The sequence below is a fragment of the Mauremys reevesii genome, linkage group 1 (genome assembly GCF_016161935.1).
Source record: "Mauremys reevesii isolate NIE-2019 linkage group 1, ASM1616193v1, whole genome shotgun sequence".
NCBI lineage: Eukaryota > Metazoa > Chordata > Testudines > Geoemydidae > Mauremys > Mauremys reevesii.
Genome location: NC_052623.1, coordinates 83,089,292 through 83,110,139, shown reverse-complemented (window position 1 = coordinate 83,110,139; position 20,848 = coordinate 83,089,292). Strand labels below are relative to the sequence as shown.

The 20,848-nt window shown below is 44.0% G+C and overlaps 1 long non-coding RNA gene across 1 annotated transcript in view; it reads left to right on the top strand.

Moving 5' to 3' along the window:
- LOC120385008 overlaps positions 1-16,778 on the top strand; it is a 123,413-nt gene extending 106,635 nt beyond the window's left edge. Inside the window, exon 5 of the long non-coding RNA XR_005589203.1 lies at positions 15,630-16,778. This is a non-coding gene — a long non-coding RNA (uncharacterized LOC120385008). The remainder of the gene's footprint in view (positions 1-15,629) is intronic.
- The last annotated feature ends 4,070 nt before the right edge of the window (positions 16,779-20,848 follow it).

Genomic DNA, 20,848 nt, shown 5'->3' with positions numbered 1-20,848 from the left:
CTCCGGGAGGGATTTTGGATGTGGAAGGGGACTCCGGGTTGGGGTACAAGAGAGGGTTCAGGGTGTGGGGTCCCAGCAGTGCTTCCTGTGGCTCCCAGGAAGCAGCTGCCAGGTCCCCTGCAGCCCCTAGGCACATGGGTGGCCAGGGAGGCTCCATGTGCTGCCCTTGTGCCCACAGGTGCCGCCCCCGCAACTCCCATTGGTCGTGATTATTGGCCAATGGGAGCTGCACCACCAACCAGACTTTTAATGGCCCAGTCGGCAGTGCCAACTGGAGCCAGCAGGGTCCCTTTTTGACCGGGCATTCCATTCGAAAACCAGACACCTGGCAACCCTACTTGGGGGGGCATCTGTGTTCATGTAGGCAGGGTTCCTTCCAGCCTCATCAGACTCCTGCAGCAGCTTCCCTCTTCTTGAGCTGGTAAAAATGGCCAAAGACCCCCAAATAGAGCAGCTGCTGTCATTTTATAACCTTTCACCCCCTGTCAGTAGACTCCTTGATGAGATTCCTCATGTGATCCCATACCCTTGTTAGATGACTTAAATTGTCCTTCACAATCCAGTTCTCCTGAGTGGGAGCCAGTCTCTTGTGTAAGATGTTTCTATTTGAACAGAGGAGCATCCTGGTTTATTGGAAAGAAGACTGAGTAGATCGGGGGGGGTCTCATATTTTTACATAGTGTGGTCCACATTGTAATGGAAAGACTGACTTTTGGACTACTTCCTCTCCTACTGACAACTGCATAGGCCACCTCCACCTATTTCCAACTGCATAATATGTCTGTGACAACTACAACAATAAGAAAGTTCCTAATGTATTTTTAGCTGTCTCCTAATGGAATGTATTAGGAGGAGGAACCAACAACATTCAATCCAATACCTCTGCAGGCCACCAGTGTGTGCTCTGTGGACCAACAATGGTCCATTGATAACTGTCTGGAAACAATGGACTAGGTAATATAATGAGTCTCTCATCTCTAGTTTCTATAATTGTACTCATTGTTCTTTACTCTTAATAGAGTACAATGAAATGTTGCCCTCAATGTCACCCATGAAAACCTACTAAAACAATTGAAGGCAGAATGGGGCCTGTAAGCTTTGTCTATCTTGTAATCCACAGTAGCTGGTGTCGTCTTGTCCCCCACCGACTTCTTAGTGTAGACAAATATTTAATATTTAATAACGGGCTCTTCAATCTAGCAGAGAAAGGTATAATATGATCCAATGGCTGGAAGTTGAAGCTAGACAAATTCAGACTGGAAATAAGTTGTACATTTTTAACAGTGAAAGTAATGAACCCTTGGAACAATTTACCAGGGGTCATGGCAGATTGTCTTTCTGTGACAATTTTTAAATCAAGATTAGATGTTTTTCTAAAAGCTCTTCTGTAGGAATTATTTGGAGGAAATTCTATGGCCTGTCCTATACAGGAGGTCAAACTAGATAGTTACAATGGTCCTTTCTGGCCTTCAAATCTACAAATCTATAAGTTCCCTCATCATTCTGAAAGCGAGCAATTATCCCACCATTGTCACCCATATTTTACTTTGTTCTTGTATCCCTTTTCCCAGATGTTGCAGCTGTGACTGCCCTTGTAGCACTTGTCCTCTAACATGGAAATAGTCTAATCTGATGCCACTGGTAATGGTTTTTCCTGTATTCAGCTGACAGCGAGGTCAGATTTCTCTTTCCTCCCCATCCTTCCCCCTTCCCCCAGTCTGGAAAATGTAATTCTCCTTCTACAGGCACCTCTACTTACACCACAAGGTGCTATAGGAGCATGACCTAGCTGGCAAGGGGATTCATTTCTGCTAATACTTTAATTCAATTCTACCCATGGGTGGTAGATAATTGTAATAGCTGCCTGCAGGGCGCTGGGTGTGTTCCAACCAAGACACCTCTATGAGTGGACACTTGTGACATACTGGGAAATAAAAATAACTGAGGGCATTAGCTGACTTGAACTGAGCTGGCAGGTTTTTATTGTACTATGTCTATATTCCAGTAATTTATGTTTAAAAAAATCCCAACAAAACATTATGGCTGAGACAGGAAAAATCTCAAGGATAGTCATAGCAGAGTGTGAAATGTACTATCTAAGCTCCTAAACCTATGGGTAACAGGGGCATAAAGGAAGGTGTTATAGTAGAGCCCCATTGTGCTTCGGTCTCGGAGGCCTTATGGTATATTTCAGCCTTTGCAGCACACTCTCCTGCTTCTATATGTTGCTGTCTCACACACTGATCCTGTTGTTCGGGGCTTTGGATATGACTTTTCTTGGCTTTTACAATAATATTTTGCATTTTTATAATATAAATGGCCATGTTCTGTCATTCTTACTTATGCCAAGTACCATTAAAATCAATGGGACTACTAAGGTAAGGTACTAATCAGTATGAATAAAGGTGGCAGAATTTGGCCCTAATTTATCTACATTTCCATTGTGCTCATCACTTGACCCCCCATGAGTTAATATGTATTTGCATTTCATTTACGGCCTTCTAAGTGCTTCACAAAGGTGGGTAAGTAATATCATCCCCAGCCTACCGATGGGGAAACTAAGCTACTGAGACGCTGAGTGGTTTGCTCAAGGTCACATAGTAAGACAGTATCAGAATAAGAACAGGAACTCAGACATACTTAACCCCTTTTACAAGAGAGTCCTCCACTATTTTAGAGACAGAAAAATGTCTGAACATCTGTTCTGTGCCGTCTGTACTCTGTTTATACTATGTATTGTACAGACACTGTTTTGGATTGTTGAAGTAGCCCCAGCAGAGAGGGATGGGCCAAGTTGCATAGCACATAATGTGTATTGAGCCAAATCCGGCAGTATGGCCAAAACACACAGAGTACAAACCAAGTGATCGCATGCAAAGCTTAAAGCTCTGTCATGTGCTTCCCTGACCTGCGTGTGGCTCTATGCACATTGTCCCTAGGCCAGGGGTTCCCAAACTTGATTTGCGGCTTGTTCAGGGTAAGCCCCTGGCCGGCCACGAGAAACTTTGTTTACCTGCTGCGTCTGCAGGTTCGGCCGATCGCGGCTCCCACTGGCTGCAGTTCGCCGCTCCAGGCCAATGGGGGCAGCGGGAAGGGTGGCCAGCATGTCCCTCGGCCCACGCCGCTTCCTGCAGCCCCCATTGGCCTGGGACGGCGAACTGCAGCCAATGAGAGCCGCGATTGGCCGAACCTGCGGATGCGGCAGGTAAACAAACCAGCCCGGCCCACTAGGGGCTTTCCCTGAACAAGCGGCGGCCTGACTCTGAGAAGCACTGGTCTAGGGAGTGCGTGTTTTCTATATTTGACTTTAAAACCCAAATGCAAAATGTTTATATAGCTCAGCTAGATAATGCCCAGAAGCACCTGTAGTCTAATATATGGCAAATTCCTACAGTACTACTTCTTGTAGCAGGAGCATATAGAGAACATCAATATACAGAAACTTTTAGATCAAAGTGGGGCACTACATGCTCATGTACAAACCCACTGTTGTCTAGTATATACATTGAATGCAAAATATTGTATTGACGTATCAAAGTACAGATGTGTTGCCAAAGGATAACAATAGAAACTTGGCATATCTGACAAAGGTAGATACAATACATCAAGATATACCAACAGTACATGACATAAATAAAATTCAAAAAGCTAAAGCTCTTGCTGGTGGGACTGACATGCTCCAAAAAGCCAGATGTTATACAGTTACAGTCCCCAGGCTGTTTTCTTACTATTCATACTTTGCAAGAGACCTACTGTGGCAATGGTAATTTGAATGATATTTAGACAATGGAATCATACTGTTCCTCAGACATCCTGTTGGCTAACTAACCTATCTGATGCCCCAGGACTACTAGCTACAAATAAAAAATCCAAATAACAGAAATAAAATCAGGTTCCCATTAACAGGGTTTAGTTTTCAATGTTATTTGTTAGTATGGGTGAAGACTCTTTTTAATACAATTAAATTTCAATCTTTTGCTAAGGTAAGTAGAGTTGCTTTGGCACTGAAGTTGATTGTTGCTACAGCCCACCCTGATAGACCCTTACATGGGCATACAGCTCTGTCTCTGCTCAACTGACCTAATGCAATGTTATCTGGTCCCTCAGGGAATTGTTCATCTGAAGCTATTCCCATACACCTACTTTGTGACTCTTGAATCCAGTCAGGATTTCTTTTTCTGTGCGTTTTGCTTATTGATTTTTTGTTGTTGTTCTCAGTGTGTTCTATCACTCACCAAACAGGCATCTATTTGTGGAAGCCTTATAAAAAGATATGAATGGATTACTCTAACATTGTTCTTTCTGGCTTCTTTCCAATGCTCTGCCTTGTTTTTAATCAAAATGGGTGGAACACATGCTGCACTTGCCTGCACTGCACTAAATCACTTTAATAAACCCACTACAGAACTCACTCAAATGTAGCAAAACTTTAGTACTGACAATCTGTCAGCACTGTAAGGCATTTTCTTTACCAGAATGTGCTACTAAATGCTCTGCCCATACAATTTCATGTCTGCATTCATAAAGAGAAAAAAATCCCCTTGTTATTATCTTGAGAGGTCTCACATATGTCAGTCTAATTAAAGATGCTATTGCATTATCAAATGTACCTTGTCCACATTTTTTTTTCCCAAAGATCCGTACAGTTGCAAACATTTTCTGCTCATTTCAGGACAGGGGCGGCTCTAGACCCCAGCGCGCCAAGCAGGCGCTTGGGGCGGCCGTTTCCCGGGGGGGCGGCATTTGGCTCCGGTGGAGCTCCCGCCGGCATGCCTGCGGCAGGTCCACCGGAGCCCGGAACGAGCGGACCTGCCGCAGGCATGACTGCGGTGGGTCCCGTCTTCCCGGGCTCCGGTGGACCTGCCGCTGGCATGCCGGCGGGAGCTCAACCGGAGCCGCGGGAAGAGGGGACCCGCCGCGGGACCGGGGAAGGGCGGCGCAGTGCTCCACGCTGCTTGGGGCAGCCAACTTTCTAGAGCCGCCCCTGTTTCAGGAGTAACCTTTTTTCTTCAAATAAAAGTCTACAGTTTGGTTAAAGGAACACTTGGTTACTGAAATAAAAATAATCATTTGTTAAATAATTGGAAAAGGTATTTTAAGGAAAGACGGATCTTCCTGTCAAGTGCTAGAAATAAATTAACATTGTCAGCCAAAGTTCTTGACTGGAGCTGAATGAATAATGGGGGAGAACAGTTTCTGTGAATATTTGCTCAATTTTTAAATGAATCCACTTCTGTCATGTTCACACCATGTTTTGCATACACTTCCAGTATGCATTCATGGAGTCGAGTTTTACTGGCATGTATATTTACAGAAAGGGAATTCAGAACCTCAGTGATGAGTATTCGCTCCATAACGACCTGGTCTCATTGCCATTGAAGAAAATGGAAAGATTTCCACTGTTTCCAGTAGGATTTGGATCTGGCCCTCAACCAGAGAACTGAAATAATACCATGTCTCTGATTTTACCAATCACACTAACTAAAACAGCTCAAATAAGGAGTATTGGATACTTCAGAAAATAATATGATCATTTGAATAATGAATGAATTGGGAGAAATTACTCTGCTCAAAAATACATAAGCCCAAAAGGAGCAAAATGTGATGGATGGATTGTTGTGAATTATTTACATCAGTGTTATTCATGACATTAAAAAGAGAGAAGGTGCAGAAGAACCTTAGAGTTACGAACACCTCTGGAATGGAGGTTGCTCATAACTCTGAAACATTCGTAACTCTGAACAAAATGTTATGGTGGTTCTTTCAGGCCTGGTCTACACTAGGCGTTTAAATCGGTTTTAGGAGCGTAAAACCGATTTAACGCCAAAACCGTCCACACTAGGAGGCACCTTATATCGATTTTAATGGCTCTTTAAACCGGTTTCTGTACTCCTCCCTAACGAGAGGAGTAACGCTAGTATCGGTATTAACATATCGGATTAGGGTTAGTGTGGACGCTGATCGACGGTATTGGCCTCCGGGAGCTATCCCACAGTGCACCAGTGACCGCTCTGGACCGCAATCTGAACTCGGATGCAGTGGTCAGGTAAACAGGAAAAGCCCCGCGAACTTTTGAATATTTCCTGTTTGCCCAGCGTGGAGCTCCGATCAGCACGGGTGGCGATGCAGTCCGAAATCAAATTTAAAAAAGAGCTCCCGCATGGACCATGCGGATGTGATCGCTGTAAGGGCAGGCAAATCCGTTCTATCAGCGCTCCGTTACAGAAGATGAAATTCAGAATCCTTTTTTTAAAATCTCCAGACAGATGCCATAGCAGGGACTCAGCGCACTGCAGCGTGACAAGCGTAACGGAAAGCCAAAGAATCAAATGGACGCTCATGGACTGGAGGACTGAAGCTATCCCACAGTTCCTGCAGTCTCTGAAAAGTATTTGCATTCTTGGCTGAGCTCCAAATGCTTCTAGGGTCAAACACAGTGTCCGCGGGTCAGGGCATAGCTTGGCAATCTACTCACCCACCCCCCACCCACCCCCAAGAAGCGAAAGGTAAAACAATCCTCTGACTTTTTTACATGTCACCCTATCTTTACTGAATGCTGCAGATAGACACGATGCTGTAGCCGTCAACACCAACATCCTTGCTCCCCCCCCGCCATGGGCGGCTGATGGTACAATACGATGGCAATCCATCCTCGTCATCAGCATCAGCTGATCGTACAAAAAGATGGAAATCCATCCTCATCATCAGCCTCAGCTGATGGTACAAAAGGACTGGTAACCGTCCTTGTCATCAGCCTATTGGCCCTAATTTTTTCTGGTGGATGGATGGTGCAATATGGCTGGTAACCATCCTCATCATAGCAACAGGGGGCTGAGCTCCATCAGCCCCCACCCTTCATGTGTAAAGAAAAGATTCAGTTGCCCCTGGACTAGCAGTGGGATGCTGGGCTTCTCTCCTACACACTGCTTAATGTCCTGTCTGGACTATCATAGCAGCTGGAGGCTGCCTTCCACTCAGTTCTCACTAACAAGTCAGTGTGTCTTATTCCTGCATTCTTTATTAATTCATCACACAAGTGGGGGGACAATGCTACGGTAGCCAAGAAAGGCTGGGGGAAGAACGGAATCAACAGATGGGGTTGTTACAGGAGCACCCCCTGTGAATAGCATACAGATAATAATTTCTGCAGGCTCTGACACAGAGCAGCTGTGCTCTCTGGTTCTATGATACGGTGGTTCTCTAGCACACTTGCCTATATTAGGCAGCACTGATTCTATTTTTAGATACCAAAAAGGAGGGATTGACTCAGGGAGTCATTCCCAATTTTTGCTTTTGCGCCCCTGGCTGATCGGCAGCAGCTAATGGTACAAAACGATGGAAGGTGCAATATGGCTAGTAACCAATCTTGGCTTTTGCGCCCCTGGCTGATTGGCCAGGGGCACTAGCAGCAAATGGTACAAAAGGACTGGTAGCCATGATCATCCTCAGTTCCAATTTATGGAAGGGTTTGGATGGTGCAATATGGCTAGTAACCATCTCTGCTGTCATGCAAAAGCAAAAGCATGCTTCTGTGTAGCGCTGCTGAATCGCCTCTGTGAGCAGCATCTAGTACACATACGGTGAGAGTCACAAATGGCAAAACAAGCTCCATGATTGCCATGCTATGGCATCTGCCAGGGCAATCCAGGGGAAAAAGTCGTGAAATGCTTGTCTGCCGTTGCTTTCCCAGACGAAGGAGTGACTGACGACATTTACCCAGAACCACCCGCGACAATGATTTTTGCCCCATCAGGCACTGGGATCTCAACCCGGAAGTTCCAAGGGGCGGGGGAGGCTGCGGGAACTATGGGATAGCTAGGGAATAGCTACCCACAGTGCAACGCTCCAGAAATCGACGCTAGCCACGGACCATGGACGCACACCACCGATTTAATGTGTTTAGTGTGGCCGCGCGCACTCGATTTTATAAAATCTGTTTTACAAAACCGGTTTATGCAAATTCGGAATAGTCCCGTAGTGTAGACGTACCCTCAGAAGTTTACAGCTGAACATTGACTTAATACAGCTTTGAAAGTTTACTATGAAGAAGAAAAATGCTGCTTTCCTTGTATTTTTTTAGAAGTTTACGTTTAACACAGCACTGTACTGTATTTGCTTTTTTTTTTTAATCTGTGCTGCTGCCTGATTGTGTACTTCCGGTTCCAAATGAGGTGTGTGGTTGACTGGTCAGTTCGTAACTCTGGTGTTCGTAACTCTGAGGTTCTACTGTACAACATTGCAATCTTGCAAATTATAGTGCACGTGTGGATCCCTCCTGTCCTATGTACGATGCGTAAGAACTCCCGGATGCACTGTTAGCCCTTTAATTCCATGGGCACTATATTCACTGACAAATTCCAAAGAATAGTTTAAAAATTAGACTACTCTTGATATTCTGAGACAAGGTGAGTGAGGTAATATCTTTTACTCGACGAGGTTGGTCCAATAAAATACATTACCATGCCCACCTTCTTGGTCCCAGGATATTAAAGAGATGGCAATACTTGATATTCTGGACAGTCATACCTTCCTGACTCACTTTCAGCGTCTGTTTTTTACTAAATGCAGCATGTTCTAGAACTCTATTTTTAACTTGCGTATTGCAAATTACATTCCACAAAACTAAGGAAGATTTGTTACCACTGAAACATTCAATAATAATATATATTACACATTTAAACTAATTATGCTTAAATATTTTTGAGTGGTGCACAGCATGACTCATATGCCAAGGCCCAGGGTTCCTAGAGACTATTTTGAACCTGTCTGTCAGGCCACCGTATACATAGAAGGAATTAATTACAGTAGAGGGCATTGCAGGGACTAGAAGAAGGATCAATACACATTCCCCTAAGGATGTTCAGCCACTCAACCAAAGGAGCAATTCCACTTGAGGTAACACAGACTTTCCTGCTTATGTTTTTCCCTGCATGCTAATACAGAGTTTAATCATCACACTCAAAGAACTCCACGTTGAGGCTGCAGTTTGGTTTCCCATGTATTATTTTAATGTACGGTAGTCTTTGGTTTTTGTAAGACATATAAAATGTGATTTCCTCCAGTTGACTGCCATGCAAACAAAGTTTATTCTTTGCAGTGAGAAGAAAAGATACTGCTGTAGCTAAAACTACACTTCAGGCTTCTAAAGTGAGAGCTTTGCTAAAGTGAGTAGCCTCAGTAGCAGAGTCTAGCACAGAGGTTGGCAACCTCTGGCACGTGGCTCGCCAGGGTAAGCACCCTGGTAGGCCGGGCCAGTTTGTTTACCTGCCGAGTTGGCAAGTTCGGCCGATCGCGGCTCCCATTGGCTGCGGTTAAACGTCCCAGGCCAATGCGGGTGGCGGGAAGCTGCGGCCAGCACATCCCGTGCTGCTTCCCACTAGTGGGAGCCGCAATCGGCCGAACCTGCCAACGCGGGAGGTAAACAAACTGGCTCAGCCCACCAGGGTGCTTACCCTGGCGAGCCGCGTGCCAGAGGTTGCCCACCCCTGGTGTAGCGGATCATTCATCTAATTTCATTTAGGGATTCTGGCGACACTAGACTAGGGGGAACTCTGGAGTGTGACCTGTTTGCCAAACGCCAGAATTCCAAGCCTAAAATTCTTCATAAGTTTCCTACACACAAGGCCAAGTCCAGGTCTAAAGAGAACCAGGATTCTTCCTTTTTAAAAAAAACTTGGACATTTTTATCATGGACTTCATTTCAGACTTCAGAGTCTAAAAATACCAGCTCCAACTCCAGCTCCTTTTCTATGGCTACCTGTGCAGTTGTACTGAGCTGGGGGTGTAGCCAGAAACCTAACACACAGGGTTTGCATACCACCTTGTGTGCAATATGGATTGGCTCTGCATCATGAGGAACAATTTGCTGGCAGGGATGGGGAAGAATGGAGTGATTACATGGTTAACACCAGCTATTCCCCCCTATGGGATGTGGAAATCCAACAAAAATAGAAGGTACTTCATCTTTGAGGCTGCAGTAGCAGCTCTGGAGTACTTTGCTGCTTCTTTGGGTACCTGAGTGTTCTTTCCACACTATTTACTGCAGAACTCATGAGCAGGCAGCACAGTACTGTGCTGATAACTGATTTTTATTTATTTATTTCTTTTTTTGCCTTCAGATTCAGTTTTTTCACTCTCATTTTAAGCAGCACATTTGTTTACATCACTGCTGGAAACAGAAGAATTCTCCCTGACCATGTTTCGACTAACAGTTAGGGGTAACATTTTCAAAAGGGCCTTAGGTAGTTAGGATTTGACGTCCTGTTCACTTTCATTGAGACCTGGGCTCCTAAATCCCATTTTCAAAGGGAGCTAGGCACTTAGGTCCCTAAGTCATTTAGGCACTTTTGAAAATGTTACCACATTTCTATGTATCCAATAACAACTAGAATTATATTTCATATCCTTCTCCCATGCTTGTTGGCATACAGTAGTTTCCCTGTTTAAAATATGAAACTTGTTTATTCTGATGTTTTACTTGCAAAAAAAGTCAACAGTGGCTGCATCTGTGTAAAGTGAGGAAAGTATCACAGCATATTGGCAGCTGAACGCAGTTCTAGTTACTCAGTTATATTAAATGAAGATAAATGCGAAACAAATAAAAGGAAATACTACCCTCTTATGTATAGTCGTGCAATGAGGTATACTGGCCCTGTAAGGGCAGAGGGGGAAGTCTTGAAGACTAGGCTACCCCCATTAGAGAGTCAGACAGAGAGCCAAGGAACGACAGAGGCGTATTCTGTAAAAGAGGAAGTGGCCCCAGAGAAACAGTTGATGTCTGGAAAAACTCATCCCTTTAGGCCTGGGGTCAGGAGTCTATCCCTCTTTCTCAGCAAATTAGGATAAATTCTGGGAAGAAGGGCAGCATATAATCTCCCTCTTCCCGCATAATTGAAGCAGAGAAACTGGAAGCTAACAGATTGACTCTGCTTCAAAAATTGTGGAGGAGCATTGGGAAACTCCCATCACAGAAGGGATGGCTAAGTTGGGAAGAGACAGATGTTTGGTTGTGAAGATTTTGTTCAAGTTTTGTTTATTGGAGTGGCTTGGCTGCCAATCTGGGTGGAAGTAATTTAAAGGATGAGCTGGAAAAAGCTAGCTCATGGTTTCAGCCTGCTGCAAGGAGTCATCCTGTAGAACTGAGTATCCCTGTAGATCTCAGACAGGTTTTAAAAGAAGTCAGGTAATGTTATGCCTAATAACACTATTGATATGCATGCTAATATAAGGGTAATCGAATCTCATGCTTCAATCAATTTGTTGCTGCTCAGAGCAGGAAGGAATTTTTCTGCTACATACAGCTTTTTATGTTTGGCCTGACGCATTATTGAAGTTTTTCAGCTTTCTTTAAACCATCATGTATCCAGAGGTGGGTTACTGGGATTGCCAGACTGATGACAAATCCCTTGCGAGACCAATAGCAAAGCCATGCCTTGGATGTCTAATTTCTGTTTGAGCTCTTGAATAACATAGCTGGGTCGTTATCAACATGCAGAGGACTGTATAGTTTTTCACATTCTATACAAACAAACTGCATCACATTTGTATATTACTGAAAATGCTTGGGTACTATTTTAGTGGCAGTATGAATAATACTAAACACTTTGGTGTAGTGCATGTGATGAGATCAATGGGATGAGGACTACCTGAGGGCAAACTACTTAAATATTTTGTTTAAATATTAAAAAGTACACTAATATGTATTGCTAAGCCATCATTAAAGCAAGATGGAAATTGGCTGACAGTAAGTAACTTAGCTCTACCAATGACTAGCTCTTTTTTATTTTAAGAACCACACGAGGTGGTCACAATGGCAAAATGAGGACAAACACACGCATGGAATGAAGCGGTGGGCAACAACTTTCATTATATTTTAATACAGGGGACGGGCGCTACCTACCTATCACCCATCCTATCCTATACCAGGCATTTAATTGATTCCAGCGTGGTTACAGGGCTCCTTGCCATATACCATATGTTGTGGAGTGGCTCTCCTCAGCCTAACCCCCAGGTCTCAGCTCTTTGAGTCCTAGCACAGGACCCCCATGAGGGGGACAGAGGATGCAGCAGGGTGGGGATATTGGCCTGCATGAGCCACACGGTCTGACCTCAGCCTGAGAGGGCCATAAAGTCTCACCCTATTACATGAGCTCAAGTCCCAACGACAAAATCACAGGTCTTTTACCTGTGCTTAATTTGTAATTAAAGAGGTGCCAGGTTCTCAAGCAATCTTTTTTACTTTCATAACTGATGTGGGAAGCCCAGAGGTGCTGGAGCTATGAACTGCTAAGCTGAGAGGTGCCAAGGCTCAACCCTGGCAAGCCCCAGCAAAAATTAAGCACTGCTTTTACCTCTGGGAACTGTTCATTTTATTCTCGTAAATGCACTAGAAACCGGCTGCAAGTTACGATGAATAAACAACTGCACCCCAGTACCTCAGTTAAGTAGGAATGTGCTTAGTACCTAAACCACTGTGGCTTGAAGGTGCTGTAAGGATTGGAGAAACCCAGATTGTCTATAAGGGTGAGATGCAAAGTGCTCCCATGGATCAGAAACTGGCAAAGAGACAGAAAGCAAATAATAGAAATAAGTGGTCAAGTTTCATCCTGACAAAACCTCTACACTGGGGGGCCCCAGCATTTCCCACTATTACGAGTTTGTAGAAAACTTCTGTCAAAACAGAATTTTTTTGTGGGATTTTTTTTTTTGAATAACAAAAAAAATCTGTTTTTAGCAACTCAAAATATTTGATTTAAAATAGAAATGTTTTTTTAAATCAAAACATTTCAAAACAATTGCTTAAAAACTGAAATTGACGGGTTTTGGGGGAGGGAGTAATAAAAGCCTGGAAAAAATTGATGGCATTTGACTAAAATAGGATGGTGATGGGGAATCACTTGTCTTTTTTTTTTCTGGAAACAAAATATGGCCAAAGATTTAGCTGAAGTTAAAGGGTTCAGTGATGAGTATGATTAGAGGCATACTGTAGAAAAAACTTCCATATGAAGAGAAACTGAAAACATTGAGACTATTTATCTTAGAGAGGAGATTAATAGTTGATGAGGCAATAGAGGTATTAAAATAATTAGGGCCACACAAAATTCATAAAAAGAACAGGAGTACTTGTGGCACCTAATCACATCAGCCACACCATCAGGGGCTCGTTCACCTGCACATCTACCAATGTGATATATGCCATCATGTGCCAGCAATGCCCCTCTGCCATGTACATTGGCCAAACCGGACAGTCTCTACGTAAAAGAATAAATGGACACAAATCAGACGTCAAGAATTATAACATTCAAAAACCAGTCAGAGAACACTTCAACCTCTCTGGCCACTCGATTACAGACCTAAAAGTCACAATATTACAACAACAAAACTTAAAAAACAGAATCCAATGAGAGACTGCTGGCTTGGAATTAATTTGCAAATTGGACACCATCAATTAGGCCTGAATAAAAACTGGGAGTGGATGGGCCATTATACAAAGTAAAACTATTTCCCCATGTTTATTCTCTTCCCCCCCTCCCCCCGCCCCAGATCCTTACATCTCCTTGTCAATTGCTGGAAATGGGCCATTTTCATTACCACTACAAACAGTTCTTTTTCTCTCCTGCATCGCTCTCCTTATAGTGTGTATGGTAACACCCATTGTTTCATGTTCTCTGTGTATATATGTATCTTCCTACTGTATTTTCCACTACATGCAGCCGATGAAGTGAGCTGTAGCCCACAAAAGCTTATGCTCAAATAAATTTGTTAGTCTCTAAGATGCCACAAGTACTCCTGTTCTTTTTGCGGATACAGACTAACACGGCTGCTACTCTGAAATAAAATTCATAGTCCATTCTGGTCAATTTCATAGCCAGAGGATTTGAAAATGTAATCAATTTCATGTTTACATCTAAAATTTCATGGTGTTATAGCCGTGCGGGTTCAGACCCAAAAGCAAACTGGGAGGTTGCAAACCTGTTGTAGGGAGGTCCAGGGATTGCAACCCTCACTTCTGTGGTGCCTTCAGAGCCCAGCCCCAGAGCTTCCTGCAGCAGAGGGAAGTGTCTGATCTCCCCCCACTGAGAGCAGTCATGCAGGGGAAAAACAAGTCCTGTCCCTCCCTAGCCCAGCCAGGATTAGCAGGGAGGAGCATCCGACTGGGGAACTCCCAGCAGCACAGAGGAGATCAGATTTCACATGAGAGGGCTTAATTCACAGGTCCATGATATTTTTCACAGCCGTGAAATTGGTAGGGCCCTAAAAATAATAAATGCCATAGAGAAGGGAGAGCAGGCATTTCAATTCACCCTTTCTTATAACACAAGGGGAGCATCCAATAAAACTGAAAGGCAACAAATTGAAACTAATAATTAACTTACCTTTTTCACACACTGAGAATTAGCCCGAGGCGTTCATTGCCACAATGTAAAACTGACTTCCTGTGAGAGTGAGCATTTATACAGATAATGAGAGCATCAAAAATTATGAGAGCAAATTATAGATTTTAGATGGGATACAAACCCTCATGATTCAAGGCACAAGGCAGCCTCTGAGTAAGTGGGGTTAGGAAGAAATTTACCTTATGGCAGGCTATTCTATAACTGCCAGCTCTAGAGGTTTTTTGCGTATAACCTTATAGCACAGGCACCACCTTTTTCCCTTGCCTGGAGTGCTAAACACTCACTCAGCCCTAGGCCCTGCCCCCACTCCACCGCTTCCCCCAAACTCCTACCCTCGCCCCACCTCTTCCTGCTCCTGCTCTGCCCCAGGCCCCACCCCCACTCTACCCCTTCCCCCAAATCTCTACCCTCATCCCACCTCTTCCTGCTCCTGAGCTAGTTTATCCATCTCTCATATAGACTGAAGATTAGGAAGACCTCTTTTATTTGAGAAGTTATTTGGAAATAAGGCTGCCAAGGAAAGTAGTTGAAGGAACAAGCATGAGAGACTGGAACTGATGAGCATCTAGGGCAGTGGTGGGCAACCTGCAACCTGCAGGCCGTACGTGGCCCATCAGGGTCATCTGCTGGCGGCCCACGAGACAGTTTGTTTACATTGATCGTCCCAGTGGCTGGGAACGGCAAACTGCAGCCACTGGGAGCTGCGAGAGGCCATGCCTGTGGATGGTCAATGTAAACAGTCTCGTGGCCCGCCAGCAGATTACCCTGATGGGCCATGTGCAGCCCGTGGGCCGTAGGTTGCCTACCATTGATCTAGGAACTGTTAGTATATCTTCTGAAAGGGATTAAATGAACTAGATCGATGGCTCTCTCCATCCAAATTTCCCATGTTCCACACAACTCAGCCAGTACGGCATCTTTCCTAAACAACTCTCCTCCCTGCTGGCTCTGAAAAGTCCTTGTAAAGCCTGACAATCTCAGCAATAGGACTAGCTATCTCAGCTAAGCAAAACACCTACATATTTTATCACCGTAGTCTGTCTTTGCAATGAAGAAAAGTAATATCTTTAATCAGAGATGGTTATAGAGAAAATACATAAATGTGAAGAAGGTTAAGGCCATTTGAACCACATATGCCTATGCCCAAGCATGCACACAATCACAATTAATTGCTACCCAAGATGGAGTCTGATGTCTCTACTGATTGTACATTCCATTTCTATTATTTTACAGTGGCTGTTACCTTGCAGAAGACACCATTCTCCTGTTTGTCTTCATGTGACAGGGCGAACCCAAGATGAAATCCTAGAAGGGTTTGAATCATCACAAGCCTTAAGGAATCCAAGCAATACAGTCTGATACAAGAGGATTTTTTTTAACTGCGCTAGTCCTATGTGACAACCTGCAGCATCCAGGACAGAAGCATCTGCCTGCAAGGAAAACCTTGGAGGGTTTTAAATTGCTGAAAAATTCACTTTCCTCAATCAGCTTAACAAAGATGGTGACAGTGTCATGATGCTTTGGCTTGCATAAAACTGTAGTTAGTTTTAGATGTAGGGCTTTATTATGTTATGATTAATGTTAGTTTGTAGTTAAAAATCCAACATGGCCACCGCTATTATTTTCTATTAAGAATTCCCAAGATGGAGGACATAGACTAAATTGACCAATAGCAAGTCAGAAGCAGGGGTTGAACAAAGTTCAGGAGAATGACTGACTCAAAACAGGTGCAGGGGGGGCAGGAGGAGGAGTAGCTATGATGTAAGGGCAGAGCTGATTGGCTGAATGGGTTGCCACCCACACAGGAAGGGCTCAGCTTGAAACATCAACCAATCAGAGGAGGCCAGAAACTGAATATAAGGCTGGCCCAAAACAGGCTCAGGCTATGGGTGTGAGTGGAGAAGATTAGAGAAAAGGACAGAAAGGTGAAGATCACAGAATGGAAGGACAAGCTTGTAAGCAGCGAGAGCATACTTGGCAAAGCAGGAAGGACCCTAGGTGATTCAGAGGGATTGTTGAAAGAGTGTAAGTCTGGTTTGTAGGCTGATTCTTGAGACATGACTGAGTATGCCTATAAATAAATCTGATTCTGAGTGTGAGCCACCCCACCCCTTTTTTTGTGACCCTCTGATCACGTCTTATGAAAGGGTAATTTTAATGTTATAGTGTAATGCTATTTTATACACATACATAGTCTATGGCACTAGAGGCCCTATGCATGTGTATGAAGAAGGTCAACATTGTATTTATCTCATAGTCTATGTAGTCTTCTTGGTAAACTGAATGTATAATCTCTACATGTAATATTACTGCCTATTATATGCTATACTGTTTTCTGTCTTGCTTTACTGAATATACTATAATCACCTAATTTATTTCAATAAATTAGACTTTGTTGTCAAAAGAACTACTGCTTGTATGACAAGGGCTGTATCTATGTCCTTCCAAGGGATAGCAGGATTTAGCCTGCTCTTGGGGGAGTGGGCAGGTCAGAGACAAACTTCCTGGCAATTTCTTTAGGGTGGGCCACTACTTTCTCCTCATTTGGATAGAATAAATTAACAAACCAATTTATAATTGTAGGCAGACCAATATTGAAGTGCGTTGGGCCCAAATTTTTGGGTAACAAGTCTAGATGCTCCAGCAGCTCTGGTTCCCTTTGGTCAGTCTCAAGCAGGGCCGGTGCAAGGATGTTTCATGCCCTAGGCAAAACTTCCACCTTGTGTCCCCCACTGCCCTAAGGTGCGCCCCCCCCCCCCCGCAGCAGATCCCAAGCCCCTGCTCCGCCTCCCCCCTTGAGCACACTGTCGCTGCTTCATTTCTCCCACTTCCCAGGCTTGCGGCATCAATCAGCTTAGGCACCACAAGCCTGGGAGGCGGGACAAGTGAAACAGCGATGGTGTGCTATGGGAGGAGGCGGAGCAGGGGTGAGCTCGGGGGGGAGTTCCCCTGCCCCAGATCCCTCTGCCTAAATGCTGGCGGCGACCAGGGCGGCCGAAGATCTGGATGCCACGGTTGCTGCTGAAGAAAATGCCGCCCCCCGCAAATCCTAGTGCCCTAGATGATGGCCTAGGTCACCTAATAGGTTGCACTGGCCCTGGTCTCAAGTGGACTGTTTTCCCAGACCTGTTTCAAAGTGACAGGCACTTTACAGAAACACAACACTGAAAGAACTCCATGTCTGAAACCAACTAGCTATACTTAAGGCATGTCTGTACTGCACTGTTAGTGTGATGTATGTACACTCAAGTGAGTTAGCCTAACTCTAGTGAGATTGGTCACACTGCAAAGCAATACTGGAGCAGCCTGAGTGATTATACTAGCAGCAATGAGTAGCTGCAGCCCCAGTGTAGTACTAGCTCTGGCATCAGTAGTACTTGAGCTTCAACTCTCACCCCCCTCATGGTTCAGCTAGCTTGGGCTTAAAGCACCACTTAACTCAAACTAGAGATTTGTGTGTGCACATAAGAATCCAGTTAGGGGCAACACTGAAATTATACCCTGAGAACACTCTAGTGAAGATAAGCCCCTAATCAATTTTAACTTGTATTAAGCTTATCAAACTGTATAACAATACAGATTTTATCCGTAAATCAAACTGATTCCTCATGCAAGTGTCAGAGGTAAAGTACATGAATGTCAGTATTTTCCTTTCTCAGCAAGGAAGAAAAACCTTATCCATTTCCTGTACCTGTTTGTTTGCACCAGCACTCCAAGCATGTGCCTGGGGTGGCAAGCTGTGGGGGGCGCCCTGCCAGTCCCTGCAAAAGTGGCAGTCAGGCAGCCTTTGGTGGCTTGTCTGCAGGAGGTCCGCGGATTCAGAGGCAGTTCGGCGGTGGGTATGCTGAATCCACAGGACCAGGGACCTCCCTGAGGCAAGCAGCCAAAGGCTGCCTGACTGCCATGCTTAGGGAGGCAAAAAAGCTAGGGCTGCCCCTGGTTTGCACCACTGCTTTTGAACACTCGTGTATATAGCAGGGATCGGCAACCTTTGGCCCACAGCTGTCAGGGAAATCCACTGGCAGGCCGGGATGGCTTGTTTACCTGCAGCATCCACAGGTTCAACTGATTGCAGCTCCCACTGGCCACAATTCACTGTTCAAGGCCAATGGGGGCTGCAGGAAGTGGCGTGGGCCAAGGGATGTGCTGGCCGCTGCTTCCCGCAGCCCCGGTCATCCTGGAACAGCAAACAGCAGCCAGTGGGGAGCTGCCATCGTCCGAAGCTGCGGATGCTGCAGGTAAACAAACCATCCCGGCCCACCAGTGGATTTTCTTGACGGGCCATGTGCCAAAGATTGGCTGAACAAGAAGTAGGACTGAGGGGATGTGCAGGCTCTAAAGTTTTACTTTGTTTTGGAGTGCAGTAATGTAACGAACATCTATATTTGTAAATTGCACTACAGTACTTGTATGAATTGAAAAATACTACTTTGCCATTTTTACAGTGCAAAATTATTTAATAAATAATATAAAGTGAGCACTGTTAACTTTGTATACTGTGGTTTAATTGAAATCAATATATTTAAAAATGTAGAAAAAACAACCAACAATATTCATTAAATTTCAGTTGGTATTCTATTGTTTAACACTGCTGTTAACTGCAATTAATGGACAGCCCTACTAAAAAATCAAAAAATGATTTAAAGGTTGTTACACAATTAATTGTAGGAAGGCTCAGGAAATGAATCCCACTGTTTAGTATTAAGTGGATATGACAGAAGTAACAATTTATGAATACTGTATCTTGATTAGGTTATTGGTATGTATTGTACCCATAGATTGAGTTAATTCAATAGTTTTCAGGAAATGTACCCCAAGAGGGGGAAGGTGAATCTTTATAGACTTTCTGCATGAGCATACTTTAGGAGGCAGTGGGGGTGCTGTACCCCAAAACTGGAAGCCTCAGGCAGGCCTGGAATTTGCCTACTGCATGCATGGCCCAGTAATATACTCTAGATAGCACTTAATCCCAAGGAGCTCTTAACAATGGTTGTAATAGAAAAGATCCTGACCTGTAGATTTCAAATTTACAATATTAGTAACTCTACTGACACCCTTTGAAACATGTCATCTAACCCTGCTGGGATACAGTCTGTTCTTGGCTCTTGCCATTGACACAGTGCTAAAGCCATATCTATGCTATCTAACCAATGTTAGCAACATTCAGGACCGTCTGTATGGGGGGGGGGGTTAGCCAGTAGTGTTGCTACATTGATGTCACTGCATGGGTAAAAACCCTTTCCATGCCCATCAGAGTACAACTAGTAATAGTAATGGTTTACATTGGTACATTGCCTCTACTTTAGGAGTTTGCCCCAGTGTAGCTATGTCAATAACACTGGTGGCTCAGACCTCAGTGTAGACAAGGTGTTGATTTCCAAGGTGTGTGTTCCAGTACAAGGGTATGTAAATTGGTGGCTGTGTCATCATTAGAACTCCCCTGGAGGACAGAGGACAGAAGACTTCATGCTGTTAATATAATTCAGAGCTCCTAATATGCTACTGTTCAATTACTTCTGATTTCTTTAATTTGCTTCCCTAAACTGGCTTTACTAAGTATTGATTGCACAACAGTATGAGAGCACTAAAGCTTATGTGCTGGTAAACTGCCAACGTAAGAGACTAGATGAAAAGTATATTTGTTCTAAAATTATATATTCATAGTGCTTTCTCTAATATTAGCCATATATACTGAGACTGTATCTCTGTACCCTTCCCTACCCTGGGGAAGTGTATTAAAAACTTCAGACTGAGTGAACTGGTTTTAAAACCAGTTAGAGCTGCAGTATGGACAAGGCTATAGTCACTGGAAGTGTTTTGATAACTAGTTTACGTAAACTGGTTCTAAGAACACTTCTGGCCACCAGCACTGTCTACACTGCAGCTCTAAGTGGTTAAACTAGTTTAAAAACTGGTTTGGATTTTGGGGCCTGATTTTTTTTCAGAAGTGCTGAGCACCAAAAGCTCCATTTGCAGTAAATAGGAGGTGTGGATACCCAACACCTCAGAAAGGCTCCCCTAATGAGATTACTTGACAGAGAATTCAGTCCCTCACATCTCCACTGACCACTGCCACAACTGTTCACCCTGGCAGATCCATCTTCTACTCCTAATGATATATGCATTATATTACTACAGATGCTCAGTGGGCACATCACAGTTAAGTTCAAGAACAGGTGTTTTCCCACTGAAAAGTGAGTGGGGAACCAAGTGGCAAGTACAGTTTAAGACATATTAAAGTGTATATTCAGCATTGACTGCAGAAAATATCTGAGTTAATTGTAACAATTAAGAAGTACGTAGGGCAAACATGCTGCTTTCATTTTGTTTTGAGGTAGAAGAAAGTGATTTCTCGGAGAAACTCTAGTCCTCTGCTGTTCTAGGAAGAAGAGGGGGGACACATTAAATAGGCCTTTGAAGTGGCCATAGACAGATTCTTCTCTAAAACACTG